Source organism: Bactrocera latifrons, unplaced genomic scaffold (genome assembly GCF_001853355.1).
Source record: "Bactrocera latifrons isolate USDA-ARS-PBARC rearing strain unplaced genomic scaffold, ASM185335v1 scaffold_455, whole genome shotgun sequence".
Classification (NCBI taxonomy): domain Eukaryota; kingdom Metazoa; phylum Arthropoda; class Insecta; order Diptera; family Tephritidae; genus Bactrocera; species Bactrocera latifrons.
In genome coordinates, this window is record NW_017537107.1 from 31,578 (window position 1) to 50,578 (window position 19,001).

Genomic DNA, 19,001 nt, shown 5'->3' on the forward strand with positions numbered 1-19,001 from the left:
ATCAAATTGAATTTCACACTAATTTCGTCAGGTAATTATAGCGGTTTACTTCTGGCATCCCGCCTTTTCTGAAATCAACTGTCAGAAATTCCCTGATCTTCATCGCTGTCAAATAATCAGGGAACGCGTTTGAGAGAAAAAGAGAGTCAATGCTAAAGTCTCGTATCATATTATCCATGCTGTCGCGAGCATTGTATTCCACACATCAATGGGAATCTGTAAAGTTGCCATAGAATGCTAAGGAGAAGTTGCCAATAATCAGCAACAAACGTTTTAACGTCTGAACTCAGATGTAGAATGTTCTTTCTCTCCATTGTCTTATGAAGCAATGAAGGTCGAATTTTTTAATTCAGTTCAACAAAAATTTTTAAAGTGTTAGTACATTCGTTGGAAAGTTATTGATTGGAAATTTTGTGTGGACCCACAAATATTACAAAATTACGCCATTGCTAGCTGTATGGAAACAAAACAAAAACGTGTGTCATAATTCCGCGACATAAAGTATATAAGTGTTTTTTGCAAATACACAGTGCAATCCCCAAATTTCTTACTACACGTTGTCCGGGTGTTGTCTTTTCGCGGTAGATGTGCTGTCTCATTCGTTCGCCTTGTTCGTCCTAATTGTACGTTGCTTACGGCACGGTTAACATAATTTATTTTACGGATTGATTTACTTTGTTTATTGTATCCTTGCTGCAGCAATAGTGGTAATATAACATGTTATTTATCATTTATTTTTTTAAATAAGTTTATATCGGCGAAAAAATAATTTGATGTTGAAAATAAAACTCAAAAAGCAAATAGAAATATTGTGCCCAACTGAGAAAAAATATACACATATATATATAAATTGTATGATATTCGAGTGGTATGGGTACGGTCGAAGTTTAAACTTAAATTTATACGTAAAGTCATTTTTATTATCATAAAAAAGTTTTATAAGTCATCAAATTATGCGGACAAAGCATATGCTAGTAAATGATTAAATTCATTAAAATGGATTTTCGTATATATCGTCGCATCATAGGTATCATTATTAATCTGGAAGAAATAAATAATAAATTTCGGTGGCAATAACTATATTTCCTCTGAACTTAATTTAGGCATCAATATATCTTATATTGGTAATTTTGTGTTTAATACTATTAAACAAAATTTTATACGACTTTTGCGATTACTGTTTCACGTGTTTCGCCTGAAATGTTCTTTATATACATAACGTAAAAATTGGGCAATGTCCCATATTTGTAGTAAAAAATTTCACTTTTTAGTTCTTTGATTAAAATATTTGCTTCGTATTTAAATAAGTTAAACCTTATTGTGTAACATGTATAAGCAATATTAAGTTTTGGAGGAAGCTTTTTCGAAAAAAAATGTAAACAGCTTTATATATTATAATATGTAAATGTATATTAATTTCATGGTAAAATTAATACAAGTATCCCCCATTTTATACTTCATCGATTTAGGCTGAAATTTAGAAAAGCACCGATGTCGGGCTTAAATGAGTATTTACGGATGGAGGAGGTCCTCCAGATCAAGAAAAAAAAATGTATATACAGTTACGGACAATATAATAGAAACAACCATGATACTAATTTTCCGTTCTAGAAAATATGTATTTCACATAAGTTCAACTAAGTTATATATATATATATATATAGATTATTTGGGTAAAATTTAGAATAGCATCTGTCTCTTATACACATCTAGATGTGTATAAGAGACAGGTATAGAGGAGGTCCTCCAGATCAAGAAAAAAAAATGTATATACAGTTACGGACAATATAATAGAAACAACCATGATACTAATTTTCCGTTCTAGAAAATATGTATTTCACATAAGTTCAACTAAGTTATATATATATATATATATACCTGTCTCTTATACACATCTAGATGTGTATAAGAGACAGATATTATATAAAATAAATGTGTGCAAATGAATAAGTGATGTGTTAGTGTATATAACATTAAAAAATTTAAGTGAAAAATTAATTTTAAATACCAGAAATATGTAATTAAAATATTGCAAAATTTCAAATTTAATCGCGAATATCTCGAAAACTATAAGCTTCCTGCGGCTATAACCATATATATTCGTGATCTGGAGAATCTCCTCTATCCGACCATACCCATTTTATTCTCGAAATCCTGGGACGGTATACTAAAGTCTTCCCTTATACACATCTAGATGTGTATAAGAGAAAAACTATAAGCTTCCTGCGGCTATAACCATATATATTCGTGATCTGGAGAATCTCCTCTATCCGACCATACCCATTTTATTCTCGAAATCCTGGGACGGTATACTAAAGTCTTCCCAAAAAAATAACCCTGGTCGATCCAACACCGGGGTGTTCAAAGTTCTTTCGCGTAGAACTCCTTTCTGCAACTATACCCATTTTATCCTCGAAATCCGGGGATGCTATTCTAAATCCCAGCCGTTATGACGTCCTAATCGTTCTTGTTTTTATTCCATTACAAAATTTAGTGAAGTGTTAGTGGACATAAAATTTAAAAATATAAGTGTCCAATTAATATATCTCGGAGAAGCATGCTTTTTAGTAGTTGAATTTTTGAACTTTAAACGCAAATATCTCAAAAACCATAAGTCAGCTTCAACCATATAGCAGACCAATAAAGTTTACATACATCTATTTCTATTAAAACACGGCATGTTTATTTGTTATAAAATGAATAAATTTAGCGTTTTTTTTTGCTGGGATTTAGAATAGCATCCCCGGATTTCGGGAATAAAATGGGTATCACTGGAAAGGTGACGTTCTCCAGATCACGAAAATATATATATATAGTTGCCGATGACTTATAGTTTTAAAGATATTTGCATTTAAATTTAAAAAATTTACAACTTTTAAATTGATAATTTGTATATTGTGAACAACCTTTTCACTTATATAATGCACTTTTCACTTACTGACACTTCACTTTTTTTTTGAAGCGCGGCCGAAGGCCGCCAGTACAGGAAGAAGCCGCGCATCAAAAAAAAAATAACACTGGTCGATCCAACACCGGGATGTTCAGGGTTCTTCGCGTAGAACTCCTTTCTGCACCTTTTTTGCTTTTATAAACAATTTTTAAAGATTTTTGGCGTTTTTAATTTATGTATTTGGGGTATAAAGTTTTTGCATATTTTCTTTTGTTGACAACTAGATATATATGGCAAAACCATATATTTGCTAGTATGCAACCCTAGTCTTGCTGTGCAAATGCAGTGATTTAACTGAAACAAAATAATTAAAATAAAGCTCTATTTGTAATAAATATAAAAAAAATACATATACAAAAATGTTATAGTGAAGTGTTAGTAAGTGAAATGTGCATAATATAAGTGAAAACGTTATTAATAATATACAAATTATCAAATTAAAAGTTGTAAATTTTTTAACTTTAAATGCAAATATCTTTAAAACTATAAGTCAGCTATATACATATATTTTCGTGATCTGGAGAATGTCACCTTTCCAGTGACACCCATTTTATCCCCGAAATCCGGAGACGTTATTATAAATTTTACCCTTTTTTTCTATACATTTCAAAAGATGTATATTTAGCATTAAATATAGCATATCAAAATATTTTTTTTACACAAATAAAAAAAATTATGATAAAGCCATATATGTATATGGCCATATTTTATATCAAAAAAGTTTACGTACGCTAATGATGATTTATATATATCAAAAGTAATTACAATACTTATAGCGGTTTATGGCATACATTTTGTTGCTGTTATTGTCCCTAGACATCGACGTATGCTCCCCACTCAATTTCTAGTATTATTTCCGGATATTTTGACCCACTAGGTCCATGATCCAACTTTTTTCCCTTATTTTGATGAAATTCGATGTTTTCGAATACGGTTTTCTGAAAAATTCCAGAAATTTTTAACGGGACCTATGGATTTGTTTTTAATTTCATAACAACCCTTCACGTGCATGATAAGTTGTGTGTCTTAGGTCGTTATCCTGTGGTAAATAGAAATGTCTGCTATTAACAGCCGATTTAAGCACACTTAAAATTTAAGTTATTTTGTTAAAATTATTTTATATTAAATAATAATAAAAATAATATTAATATAATTTTAAGTTCAAATTATTAAACTATAGCTGAAATATATTTTTTCATACATATTTTTAATGGAATAAAAATAAGAATAAAAATAGGTAAAAAAACTTTTTAAGTTAAACGGTTTTATGTTAAACATACATACATTGCAATGTTAATGTTTAATCAACGATTGTAGACAATTGACGTGCCCCACGGTTTTATTTTAGTCTAGTCTATGCATATGTTTATAATTCCCACGACTGTATCTATTTTATTATTTTTTGGTTTTTAGTACATTTATCTTAAACATTGCAATGTATGTTTAACATAAAACCGTTTAACTTAAAAAGTTTTTTTATCTATTTTTATTTTCTAGTTTTTAGTTTTTATTTTTTTCACCATGTCCCCGCTTTTGTTTCACTACAGTTCGGGGGGTATAGGGAGGGAGGGGGGTAAAAATTAATTTGCGAGTTAGTTCACACCTGGGGCTTTCAGGAAACCTCCCCTCTATCCCCACCAGGGGCTGAGCATTAGCCATCTTAGATTTCAATTTTGCATAGTAAATTCTACTTCTTGAGACCTTTCATTTGATACCCATGTTGATGGGATTGATAAAACCTACGTTATCCGCCATTTTGTAGCGACAGCCATCTTGAATTTAAATTTTTTATAGTATATTGTATTCTGCTTGTTGAGCCTTTTCATTTGATACCCATATTGATGGGATTGATAAAACCTACGTTATCCGCCATTTTGTAGCGACCGCCATCTTGGATTTCAATTTTTTATAGTATATTGTATTCTGCTTGTTGAGCCCCTTCATTTGATACCCATATTGATGGGATTGATAAAACCTACGTTATCCGCCATTTCGTAGCGGCGGCCATCTTGAATTTATAATGATAATGAATAAACATAATTGTATTGTCACCAAAACCCAAAGTGTATACAAAATTTCAGATTAATCGGTTGACAGGAAGAGGGTGAAATTTGAATTACTAAATTTGATCCAAGAATAAATAATAAAACAAACGGGGTGAGCTAAATAAAACCATTTAAAAAAGAATGATTATGCCGTCAATACAAAATTCATTATCGTGTGATGAATCATGTAAAATCTTTCAGAATTTTCATTATCTTGATAAATAATGGTGTTGGATCGGCCAGTGTTACTGTTTTTTTTGAAGCGCGGTCGAAAGCCGCCAACACAAAAAGGAGTTCAATGCGAAAGAAGTTCGTGTCGTTTGGGTATTATTTGTTTTCTTTATTTCTTTTGTTGTAAGTAAGGTAACACTGATTATTATTTAGAATGCAACCCATTTGTTATTGAACAAAAATAATGGATCAAAACTTAAATATTGAATAAAACTTATTTTTGCACTATTTAATATAAAATAAATGGTTAGAAACGAATTAGTAAATTGCTAGTGAACTTAAAAGTTAAAAGCAAAAGTGTAAAATTCATTATAAATCGGAGAAATACTCGTTTTAACATTAAATGCATATATCTCAAAAACCATAAGTCAGCGGCAACTATATATATATTTTCTTGACCTGGAGGACCTCTTCTGATGTTCTAACAGATATCTAATGTCTGTTAGGATGATAAGGATTATCTAGCTTGTAATAATATATAACAACAGCAAAACCAAAAAATATATTTCAAGAATTCGAAAGACAAAAAAAAAAAATTGAATAAAAAAACCCATACCTAGTGTTATTGGTAGTAATAAAAATATTGGAAAAAAATTAATTTATAAATATTACAAAAACAAAGGTAAAAAATATTTTTCAAAAATTCGAAAGACAAAAAACTAAAATCAAGATTTTTCACATTGAAAAAAAAATTCTTAAGGGAGTTAATAGAAAAATGTTGTTGTTGTTGTTGTTGTGTATTCTTTATCGTCTAATACAGTTGCACATCTTCTAGGCATAGACCTAATTAGGCTACCGAAAGTGTTCTGTGGAAGAGAATACCAGACGGCAATTCCCCCGAAAGCCGGTTCTACGTACCGGAATTGACTCGGATTTCATCCGACCATGGGCTGTCCTTTCGGCCATCTAACCCCGTTTGGATCGATGAATGTTAATCTGTGTGTGTCGTCACTGGAGCAACGCCTTGCAGCCGGGTTGCTCCTTATCCTCCTGACTCGTGCTGGCATTGAGTCCAACCCGGGCCCGGAGGAATTCTTCTGCTGCGTTTGCGCTAAAAGGCTCCATCCAAACTCTGCACTTAGTTCGCGCGCTGCGCCGCCACCCACCCCGAGTGGCCAACAGATGACCTCCACGGTCCCCCAGAGCTCAACTAAGCAACATAGCTCCCACTCTGTTCTGTTCAAACATAAGCTTTAAATTAATATTAAAATTATTGTTCAATTATATTTATTCAAACAATAACAAATCAGCTCAATGGTTATTTGTCACTTGCCGTTTGTTAATGTGTGAATAAATACATATAATTGAACAATTTATTAAATATTAAATAAAAACTAAGTGAAATAAATGTACACAAATGTATTAGTGAAGGGTTAGAGTATATAGTATATGGTAAACGAGAAAAATAATAGGTTGTCAAAAAAGAAGTCTTGCGGTATTTTTATAATTTTTTTATTTTTATATTTTATAACGGTTTGATGACTCATGCCCAGCTCTTGACCGATGCTACGGCTGCTACTGTGCCGGTCTCTTTCGACCAATTCAGCGATTTTATCGCAGTTTTCGACGACAGGCCTTCCGGAGCGTTGCGCATCTTCGACCACCTCTACACCAGAACGAAAACGTTGAAACCATCGTTGTGTGGTGGAAATGTAAACTGCACAAATTTTATTGGCGGCTTGAGATGCATTTTTGCCTTTATCGTAGTAGTACTGTAAAATATGCCGTATTTTCTCTTTATTTTGCTCCATGTTTGCGACGCTATAACTCGCGGACGACTTAAAAGAAACGACAATCAATCAAACACGTATTAGCGCGCCAAAAAACTAGAACTACGCGCTAACTAGCGAAAATAAGGCAAGACTTTTTTGACAACCTAATATAAAAGTAGAATACATTTTAAATAAAAGAATACCCAATTTATATAGTTCTGTAAGTATTGTAGATCTGAAGAATTTCCCATCTCCGCCCATACCCAACTTATCCCCCTACTCCTTGGACGGTATCCTAAAGCTTACCCTTGTTTTGTATTATATAGTGCACTACTAACTTTAATTTAATATTTAACTTTGGCTATAATTCATGTATTCATTAAAAAATAAAACGGTTGCATAAAATTATTTGTATTACCATATTTACAAACGAATAAATAATATACAAAATTTTATCGAATTTTGGAGAGACTTCCTCTTCTTCTTTACTGGCGTGGAAACCGCTTACGCGGTTATAGCCTAGTCGTTTTTTCTTTTCGCTACGTGGCGCCAATTGGATATTCCAAGCGTAGCCAGGTCCTTCTACACTTGGTCCTTCCAAAGGAGTGGAGGTCTTCCTCTGCTTCCCCCGGAGGGTACAGTTATTTACGACTGCGAAGTATCGTGGGAGCCTAGTCGCTAGTGCGACGACTGTTTCTTTGATGACACGAGATATTTCGTCTTGCCCTCGTTCACTGCTAGACCCATTTATATTGATACCAATATCACTTATAGAAGATTGTATCTGCTCGATTAAGTTCTGCACCTCGAATTATTTTCTCCAGAAGAAGGTGGAAGAAGGCGCACGAAGGGGGTGGCTTTGTCTTAAACCTCGTTTAGTATCGAACGGCTCGCGGGGGTAGTAAAGGCAGTTCCTTTTCGTGCTGTCAAAGGCAGCTTTGAAATCGACGAACAGGTGATGTTTCTAGATTCTCTTTTCACGGGTTTTTTCCGCGTCTTTGTTACTCTTCAGACGGGTAATTGCTATTCGAACTTCTTCATGGTCGGGCAGTGGAACGTCTGCTCCATCGATAGGGGAATCGGGTTAACCTTCTCCTGGCGTTGTGCGTTCACTGCCGTTTAGCAGGCTGGAGAAGTGTTCCCTTCGTAATTTTATTATGCTCTGGGCATCGGCGACTAGATCAACTTTGGGGGTTCTACAAGAGCTCCGGTCTTGAAACCTTGTGTTAGTCACCGCATTTTTTAGTAGAATTTTAGAGCATTTGGCGCCAAAGATACCTTCATTGCCTACCCTAGCGGTAAAGTCGCCAAGCCCGATTTTGACATCGTGGCGGCACACGTTGCGTATTTTAATCTAATAGGATGTTAAACAAAGTAAGTGATCACAAATAATGAAATAATTTCCTTATTCTTTAATGTAAAATAACTTCAATATTTATACTCTTACAACCAGTTGCTACCGAGTAGAAGTTATAGTTTTGTTCACTTAACGGTTGAACGTACCACCTAAAACTAATCGAGATAGATATGAGGTTATATATATATAAATGGTCAGGGCGACGAGAGATGTGGAAATTCGGAAAGATATAAAACTGTAATTTGGTACGGAGGATCGCAGTAGCAAGGGACACCTTTTTTCTTTTTTTTTTTTTTGAAAAAGTGGACGTGGTCCCGCCCTTTAAAAAGTATAATGTTCATATCTCTTAAACTACTTAAGCTACAACAACCAAATTTACTTTTGGATAACCCTGCACACTCCCTATATAACGGTACCGTTGAAAACTACTAAAAGCGCGAAAAATCAATAACCAAATACGCCAGAGACATTAAATTTTACCAACAAGATGGTACAAGAAAGCTATATGAGAGCCGGGGTGAAAATCGGACGATGGGCGTGGTACCGCCCACTTTTCGGTAAAATCGCATATCTCGGGGCCGATGTCGACAAAATTTAGTACGTATCATTCTTATATTCCTAATTCATTGTGAAAATGGACAACAGCCACATCTATGTACGTCACATATGGTACAATTTTAAAGTCCACTTTATTCGTTCAGTTTCCAGTATACAAATGAAGAAGTAATTAATATTATCTTAAGTGTGTGCAACCTTATGACCAAAATTTTTTTAAATCCACAAAAACTGCTCAAGCCCTAAGCTACCGAATATTTAGACTCCGGTACCTATTTCACTTTTGATCGGAAATGACGCTCAATGTGTGATATAAATAACTAAAGTTAAGGGGTAATCCTTGGTGTTGTTGTTGTTTTAGCGGCAGAATTCTGCCGAGTTGACAGTCCTTGGCCGGATAAAAATCCGGGTACGTTCCGGTTACGTAGACCCGACTGTCGTGGAAACGGTCAAGATCCTTCTCCTATAATGGTATATCAGTATGTCAAAAATGGGTTGTACAATGGCGTTCGATTTGAACAATTTCTCATTGCCGGGCAATGACCGTTGTATTTAGAAGGGTGAATATCGATATTTTGCATATTATATATATTTTGCAGCTAAAATAGCTCGTTCACGAAGCCACGCATGATAATTATAAATTAAAAACAATTATATGAAGCATTAATGTCCTTTCGAATAGCCAAATAAATATATTTTATTTATTATTTATTTAGTATATTAAGAATATAATTGGCAAACCAGTTTTTGCCTTCCGCACAGCTGGATACTCGATTAAAAAAAGGCGCTAATTGATCAAATATCTCCTGTGCGAAAAGGCTATTAGGGCAACTTAATCAACACTTGTGAATATTCTATAGAAAATAATATAAGGAGTATTCTCTTGCTCTTGCAAAACCCTTGCACTTTGCAAGAATTGAAGAATTTTTCACCTAATACAACGGCACAACGACAAACACACACAATAGTAATTTACAATAAATTGATCGAATCAGCCGTTAATATATCACTAGATTCTGCAATGGGTGCTCTCGTGCCCTTGTATATTTCGGTATAGGATTTTTGTAATCTGCAATCTTGCAAGAGCAAGAGAATTCTCCTGATATTTCGGTACACGTATGATTTTTATAATACAAACAAAACAATTTTTTAATTACTTTGTTTATTTCTTACAAAATTCTAACTTTTAAAAATATATGTAGACTCGCGCAAATGATTTCTCTACTCTATTTTTCAATTTGTACAATTTTGTAACAAAAGGCTTTGCCTCACAGGAGCCTCAACCCCATTTTACTATATTTTAAAGTTATGTTGAGCTTTATTTTTGTGAATCGCTACATCTAATTCGTATCACGAGTGTAACTCGAAATCCATATGAAGTGCCAAATCTGTACGAACTGGATGGATCAAAAAATTTAACCAAAGGGAGACATGTTTCACTTGGTGTTGCACATTTTGATCGACCCTTTTACAATTTATTCGCCCTTATCAGTGCGTTGCAGCTTAGCTAAATGTTAAATAATATTCTCTGTCTAAATTTAACATTCTCTTCAGTGATGACGTGTTTTTGAATTTGCGTTCGCCAAATTTTTTTTTTTAAACCATCCTCATTGGATTCCCTTCAAAGGGGTTCAGACCATTTTCATTTCATGCTCCGATTTAGTCAGCTATAGCGAACAGACAAAAACCCAACTTATTTTTATATATACAATGTTTTATAGACTAACACATCACTAATTAATTTTTTCATGATTATTAAAATTTTAATAAATTTGAATGATTTCCACAATAATAACGGTTGTAAGCAAATAATTAGTGTTACCATACCCATATTATGCAAACGAACAAACATATAGACCAAAAAAGAAAGATTATATCGAAAATTATAATCATGTTAAATTATAAGTATTTCACTACGCTTAAAAAATGCCGGTGAGTATTTTGAGGAGGTATTTCTGGTAATCCTTTTCATTGGTATTTCAATACGGCTGTGTAAACCGACGTTGAGCAACACCAAAAGCACCGTCAAGATCGGGAAGGATTTCTCCGAGCCGTTCGATACCAAACGGGGTTTCAGACAAGGCGACTCCCTATCGTGCGACTTCTTCAATCTGCTGTTGGAGAAAATAGATCGAGCTGCAGAACTGAATCGAGAAGGTACAATCTTTTATAAGAGATTACAGCTGCTGGCCGATGATATTGATATCAATGTAAATGGATCTGACAGCGAACGAGGGCAAGACGAAATATTTCCTGTCATCAAACAAACAGTCGCCGCACTCGCGACTTGGCTCTCTCGTGACTATTGACTGTCAGAACTTTGAAGTCGTAGATAATTTCGCCTATCTTGGAACCAGTGTAAACACCACCAACAATGTCAGCCTGGAAATCCAACGCAGGATATCTTTTGCCAACAGGTGCTACTGGACTGAGTGGGAAATTGAAAAGCAAAGTTCTCTCTCGATGAACAAAAACCAAATTCTGTAAGTCACTCATAATTCCCGTCCTGCTTTATGGTGCAGAGGCTTGGACGACGACAACAGCTGATGAGTCGACGTTGCGAGTTTTCGAGGGGAAGTTCTGCGAAAGATTTATGGTCTTTTGCGCGTTGGCCACGGCGAATATAGCATTCGATGGAACGATAAGCTGTTCGAGGTATATGACGACATTGACATAGTTCAGTGAATTAAAAGACAGCAGCTACACTGGCTAGGTTCCGTTGTTCCAATGGACGAAAACACTCAGCTCTGAAAGAATTCGACGCTGTACCCGCCGGGGGAAGCAGAGGAAGAGGAAGACCTCCACTCCGTTGGAAGGACCAGGTGGAGAAGTACCTGGCTACGTTTGGAATATCCAATTGGCGCCACGTAGCGAAAAGAAGAAACGACTGACGCGCTGTTCTTAACTCGGCGTAAGCGGTGTCTACGAAAATTAAGAAGAAGATTTCTGGTAATAGTTCGCCGCGGAAGAACTATGAACACTCCGGTGTCTGATTCATGAGGGTTATTTTTTTTTTAATCGCGGCCGAAGTCCCCTAATGCCGAATGTAGTTCGACACGAAAGAGCTATGAAATAATATATAATATACTACCATAAAACATATTTATAACACCCCAAAACTTAGAATTAAAAAAAACTTTATCTTTTATATTTCTAAGTATTTATTTTTGTTCGTTTGGAAAATATTTTTATCGGAACACTTATTATTTCTTTACATGCAACCGTTTTTTATTGTGTAAATTAACCAAAAGTAAAAAAATTTAACTATGATTTAAAACTATATGTGTATTATTTATGAGTAAAAACTATTTAGGGAGAAATTTTAGCCCAGCCCTATTTAGTGCTGTTAAGAGTAAAATTTGTAAGAATATATAAAAATTACATGCTTTTATTTGTAAACTTTTAGACTTTAATTGCGAATATTTCGAAAATTATAAGTCAGTGTGTGTATATATGTACATATGTTATTGTTCTGGAGAACGTCCTATCTACGGGAATGCTATACTAAAGTTTTCCTCCAAAATACGTAGGTAAGGTAACACTGAAATTTGAAAAAAGTTTAAATTGCACAATGTAATTAAAAAAATATAGGAACAAATTAGTGAAAGGAAAGTTAAAAATTTAGGTGTAAAATCTTATATATAAAAATTTAACAGTATTTTGGTATGTCCGCACGTAACGCGCAAACCATAGCACGGAAAGACGTCTTTACCGTTAATCTTGGAAAAGGTCCTAAAGGCGGCCCTTTTTGCAAAATCACCCTCGATTTCGCAATTTTTGTGTATATTTATAACTCAAGAACGGCTGAAAATTGGTAATGAGGTAGCTTGGATCCTCGGCACGGGCGTAGGTTATTTTCTATCGTTTTATAAAAAAGCCACAACAATTCATAAATAAAAATATATATTTCAAAACATATGCATGTGTTCAATACTCATTTAACAATGACATGACATGAACAAAACATTACCATTTGATTTGACACCTGGCGTAAGAGCCATCTGCACTGTTATACGCTATAACATCAAACATATGTGTGTGCGATATATTGTACAATGCAGATACAAAGACCGGATACGTATTTAAGTATGAACTACTCCTTAAGTGATTTTATGAAGTTAAAAAATGTAGATTGCGAATTTAACTATTCCATTATATTGTTATCAAGATTAATCATATCCTCGAACACAAGCAGCGAGCGGAGTCGCGGGTACTACTGCAGAGTATCGATACGGTATGACTAGTATTTATACATCGTCGGTATGCACGGTCAAACGACATTGCAAATTGATGCCTTGTATAATTTGCACTTTCACTGAAAAGCTTTTGAGAGTGTATAAAGATAAAAAAAAACTTACCAAATTAAATCAAAGCACAAACATCCTTCAGTCATGAAAATATAATATATTCTTGCCATCTTAAGTATATTTTTTGCTAAAATCTCAAAAATATTCAATTTATTTGAGATGCGCGTGGTACGAGGTTTATGCGTTTCAAACCCTGATACAATGGATCAAATATCCCAGATGCATTGCAATTTATGTTTTAAAACTTGGCCTTTCAATACCAAACAACTTAATAAGTTATTTTTTATTTTAGATATATATATAAATAAGTTGGGTTTTTATCTGTTTGCTATAGCTGACTAAAGCGTTGCATGATATGAAAAATTGCCTTAATCACTTTGAAGGGTATCCAATAAGGATGGTTTGTGAAAACAAAAATCAGAAAATTTTTAACTGATTTACGAGCATAAATTAAAAAAAAAATCATTAGTTACTTATAACAAATAATGTCAACTGTAGACGGAGAATGTTATTTAACATTAAGCTAAGCTGCAACGCACTAATAAGGGTGAGTAAATACCAAGTGAAACATGCGTCTCTTTGTTTACATTTTGTGACATCCAGTTCGTACAGATTTGGCACTTGTGGGTTTTTTGTTACATTTGTGATAAACGCGTGCATAATGAGATAATTTACGTAAATTTTAATATGACGCGCATTACACCTAACTGCGGATCAACAGAACCCTAAATGGAAAGTTATTGAGGCTCCTGTGAAGCAAACGATTTTGTTACCAAATTGTGCAAACTGTAAAATGGAGTAAACAAATAATTTGCTTGGTTCAACACATTATATATTTGTAAAGTTTAGAATTTAACGAGATAATATCATTTAATTTAACTTTTTTTATTTTAAAATGCCCAAAAGTTCTAGATCTCAACTTTCTACAAATAACTATACCGTGAGTAATAACAAAAACAACATTTTTTTGCAAGCCTGGGCACTGGTAAGGCGTTTCTTGCAAATTCAATACTTGCTAAAATGAGACAATCAAGAAAGATAGCGTTAGCAGTTGAATGTACCATGAGCAATAAAGCACAATCGAGGCCGTGAACAGAACATTAAAAGAGCGTATAAACTCATTTGCTCCAATGAGCGGGATAACTTTTCTATTTAGTGCAGATTTTCGACAGACTCTTCCTGTCATTAACTCCGCCGCCCATATGGACTTGGATTGAAAGTATAAAATTAGGGACGAATATAAGAGCTCATCTTCATGGAATCACTGATGGGGATTTTCCCCAGCAACTGCTTAAACTTGGGGAAGGAATTTTTCCCACTCCAAATGTAAGCAGTAATTGTAATATTCTTCTGGATGTGTCTTTAAGCCAAATAGTCCATAGCTTAGAAATTTTAATAGATGCACATACGTTGAAATCAAAAATTTGCACGAAAAGGAATTTCGTTGGATTGTGTTCTAGGGCAATAGTGTCAACCAGGATGATAGTGTCAAAGAAATAAACGATCTGATTATTTAAAAAGTTCCCGGAGAAATAAAAAATACAAATAACCACTATCCCCTGGGGTTTTTAAATTCATTAAACCCTTCTGAGCTGCTACCACATGAATTGGCTTTAAAAATTGGGATTTCAATAATGATTTTGATGAATTTAAGCTCTCCAAGCATGTGCAACGGGACGAGGCTGCTTATTAAGGAATTGAAGCACAATTTAATTGTAGCAACCAATATCACTGGCACAGCAGCTGGTAACTAGCTCATATACCGAGGATTTTGATGATCCCAAGTAATTTGTCAATCCCATTTAAACGATTTTAACTTCCAGTAAAACATTTTTCGTTCTAACTACGAACAAGTTCCAAACTTTCGAAGTAATAGGGATTGACCAACGAAAATAATGTTTTACTCATGGTCAACGGTATTTTGGTCTATCGCGAGTTGGAGGTTCTTAAAATCAATTTATGTTGCTACCAGAAAATAAATTAACATGAAAGATCGTTTACTAGGAAGATCTGACTCAATAAATTTTTTTTTCAGGAGTAGAGAAAGTAAAATATATAGTAAAGACCTTTTTGCAAACATTCAAAATTAGTAATAATAATACGAAAAGATATACATTCACGGTCGAAATTTCTTCATTTTTAATGACCCCACGCAAAAACAAGAAAGTAGTTGTGGGAGAGTGTGTACAAAATTATAACTTTTGAAATGGTTGTTTAATACTCGTTGAAGCCGGGGCGGGCTGCTACTTTATTTGTGATATGTTATACTAATCAGATATATATTCGCCAAATATTTTTCATTCAAGCAAAACATATAGTTTATAGCATACCTAAACTGATTATTTATTTATTTTTGTTGTAAAAATATAAATTAAATGTCGGTTATATGATTTGGAAATTAAATGTTTTAGGATCGAGGTTTTCGAACTTATTTCAAAAATTTACTTTATTAATTTATTACATAAAATTTACTTGTGCAATGTCCAGGGTACTATTGAATGTTCAACACATAAATTGATATAGCATTTTTCAATACATAATTTTTTACCGACTATGTACATATGTAGCTAAAATATAATATCATTACGTGATGCAACTAGGCCAACCAGAAGATGAACAAAGCTATTAACGTTTTCGCCTCTAAAAGGTCGCGAGTTTCAGACAATTGGCTGTGGCAGGCACATGCGCAGTTATAACAAAAAAATATATAAGTATTAAACTAATATATTATTATCCTAAAAGCGAAAAAATATTAGGACTATGTAATTAGAGATCTAATTCTATTAAAAATGTTATTACCGTTATTATTTTGAAATAATACCTTTGATGTGATGTAATACTTTGTCTACAGTTAAGTTCACTAAAATTGCAGTACTAAGGGATAATTTTTATTGTAAATCCTTTGTGACGACACAGTTAAAATTTCTTTATGAAAACCAAAATTGCCGTATGTAAGACGTATTAAAATTATTTCAGTGTGTCTCGGAAAAAAGAAAGTGCAGTGCATTTGCACTTGGTCTTGCATCTTCCGAAATCGAAAAATCGGGTCAAGTTTAGAATGTGTTTTTACGTGAATACCTGTCTATGAAGACTAAACTCCACGGTGATTTCTATTGCTGTCGCTGTGACAAATGCCTTATATTTTGTGATATAAATATAAAGCTAAAAATTTGACTTTCAGCTGAATATTATAGCACTTATCTGACTTAGACCATGTTGACATCAAAACATGGTCTCTAAAGCCTGACATAGTGCATATGGCTTTTAGTCGCCTCTTGCGACAGGTATGCCTTGCCGCGGGTATTTTCGGTTTCCCCTCGAACCCGTAGGGGTGTACTTATGGATAGAGGACTTCGACATCAAGAATACATACACATACTTAGTTGCCGCTGACTTATGGTTTTTGAGATATTTGCATTTAAAGTTAATAATGAAATTGTTTAAAATAAGTGTTTCTCCTATTTATAAGGAAAAAACAATAAAGAAAACAAATAATATCCCAATGACAGAAAAAAATAACGCATTGTTAGTTTTTCGCATAGAATTCTATTCTGCAATGGCGGCCTACGGCCACTCTTCAAAAAAATAACCCTGGTCGGATCAACACTTTTTGCGTTGAACTTCTTTTTGTGTTTTCGGTGTTTCTGACCGATCCAACACACTGATTTATCAAGATACTGAAAATTCCGAAAGATTTTACATTACTCATCACAAGATAATGAATTTTATATTGGCGCCATAATCATTATTTTTTCTTATATTTATTTTTATTCTTTCTTCCATTACAAAATATGGCAACACTAATTTTTTTCTTATTGTATGAATAAGTGGATCTCAACCGAAGTTAAATATGGAATTAAAGTTATTTTTAAACTATTTAATATAAAATAAATGGTTAAAAAGTAATTAGTGAAGTGTTAGTGGATATAAAAGTTAAAAATACAAGTGTAAAATTCATTATAAATCTGAGAAACACGCATTTTATACAGTTGATTTTTTAGTTTGAAATGCAAATATCGCAAAAACCATAAGTCAACGGCAACTATATGAATGATCTGGGGGACCTCCAATATCCGTACATAGCCATTTTAACCCCGAAATCGGGGAATGCTATTCTAAATTCCAGTTCCTTCGTTAGACAATTTGCCACGTTACGCCGAGTAAAAGTTCTACACCCCTCTTTACGGAATGAGAAACAATATTAGTTTGTTATAAATAAGGACAATTCAGTTTTAATCTCCCACATTTTTATTACTTTGAGTTTTGCGGAAAATATAGTGCACAATATTCCCCACACTTTACTGAGTGAGAAATTGAGCAGCCCACTCTCTTTGACTAATATTGTTGTGTATATAAAGAAATCCCCTCCTCGTGTGTTTTGATTCAATCCTGCTCCTGAAAAACAAATTTTGCGAAATTTGTTCCTCGGTCTAAGGAAGCATAATTTATTCTATTGACTTATTGCAGAACGAAGCTGCTGGTCACTTTCATTTCACGCGACAACTCGAGCTCTTCGTCTTCAATGAGTGGTGGTTTGACTACAAGTACGTAATTCACTGAGAGGGTGAAGATGTTAATAGCTCCACTATGAATGGAGGTCAGTGTTCGTCGGAAGTTTGTGGCGTCCGAAGCCTGGTCGGCGTATTCTTTAATTTCGTCGACGTAGTTGAGGAATGACCTCTTAATGCTTCTAGGAGGCGGATCCGCTCCAAGCAGATAACTTCAGGGATGATTTCTGCGAAAGCAAGAACTACTTAAAAAAAAGTTCATTATGCTCCTTAACCCTTTCAGGACCATAAGGTTATGGGACCTTATGCAAGTATTTTAGCTATTTATATTGACTCATTAGGTCTATAAAAAATAAATTTTCAAATCAAAACTCACTAAACTATTATAGTTTTTTTGCAATTTTTTGGGACACCGATGTCCCTATTTTCGATAAGAGATACGTTTCACTCAAACAATCTCAATTTTACTTTTATTAAGTTTGCTTTTGAGAATGGGGTAATAGGTTAATAAATACGCTTATATTATAGAAATACTGTTTATTAATTATGATAATCAGCAAAACAATTTCTCTCATTGGTATAACATAGGTGAACGTTACACAGAACACATATTGTTTGTTCGATTTTCTTTTTTATATTTCGCACAATTTGCACACCTCTTTCTGGTGGAGGATTTTTCCATGGGGTGCATCGATAATTGCCGCTTCACATATTTGCTCACTGCACTATTTTTTGTAGTAGGGACTCCACGTTGTCTAGTACTGTAGCCGTCTACCAAACTCCTGGCGACTACCTGTCTGAACTGTAAGGTGTACAGCAGGCTTCCCTCTAATTGCTTTTCACTGTGCAGCTTAGTATATATGGTATGTGCATTATTTACCGATATATCGAACAAATCGAAGAAAAGGCGAAGGTAGTACTTTATCTTCGATCTATTTCATAGCACACCTTACGTTGATCCATAAGATCTACTCCACCGATATTTTTATTATAATGTGACACAATCCTAGGACATTTGACATAAATTTTGTCGGCTGAACCAGCTTTGCGGCGCTTTACGATGTCCGTTTCTACAGGCGACAAAAAGTAGTTCAACAAATGTACTCCTTTATTATCCATCCATTTGATATAACTTATGCCATGAAAACTCGTTGAGTAAATATCGCCACGCTTCATTGTTTTGTCAGCAGGTGCAGTTTTTGGAAGTTGTTTCCTGTTAGTTCGAACTGTTCCACACGCCTCAGTATTCTGATCAATCAGCTTATATTGTAGTAAAGGTGAATTGAAGAAGTTGTTCATATAAATTTCACATCCTAAGCCTTCAACCTTTTTCGTT

At 34.0% G+C, this 19,001-nt stretch overlaps 1 protein-coding gene across 1 annotated transcript in view; it reads left to right on the plus strand.

The window, feature by feature from the left end:
* Positions 1 to 242: 242 nt before the first annotated feature.
* The window catches only part of LOC108973086 (plasma membrane calcium-transporting ATPase 2), a gene marked incomplete in the record, with an annotated part of 169,641 nt that continues 150,882 nt past the window's right edge, over positions 243 to 19,001 (plus strand). The window contains 1 exon segment of the mRNA XM_018940107.1: positions 243 to 707.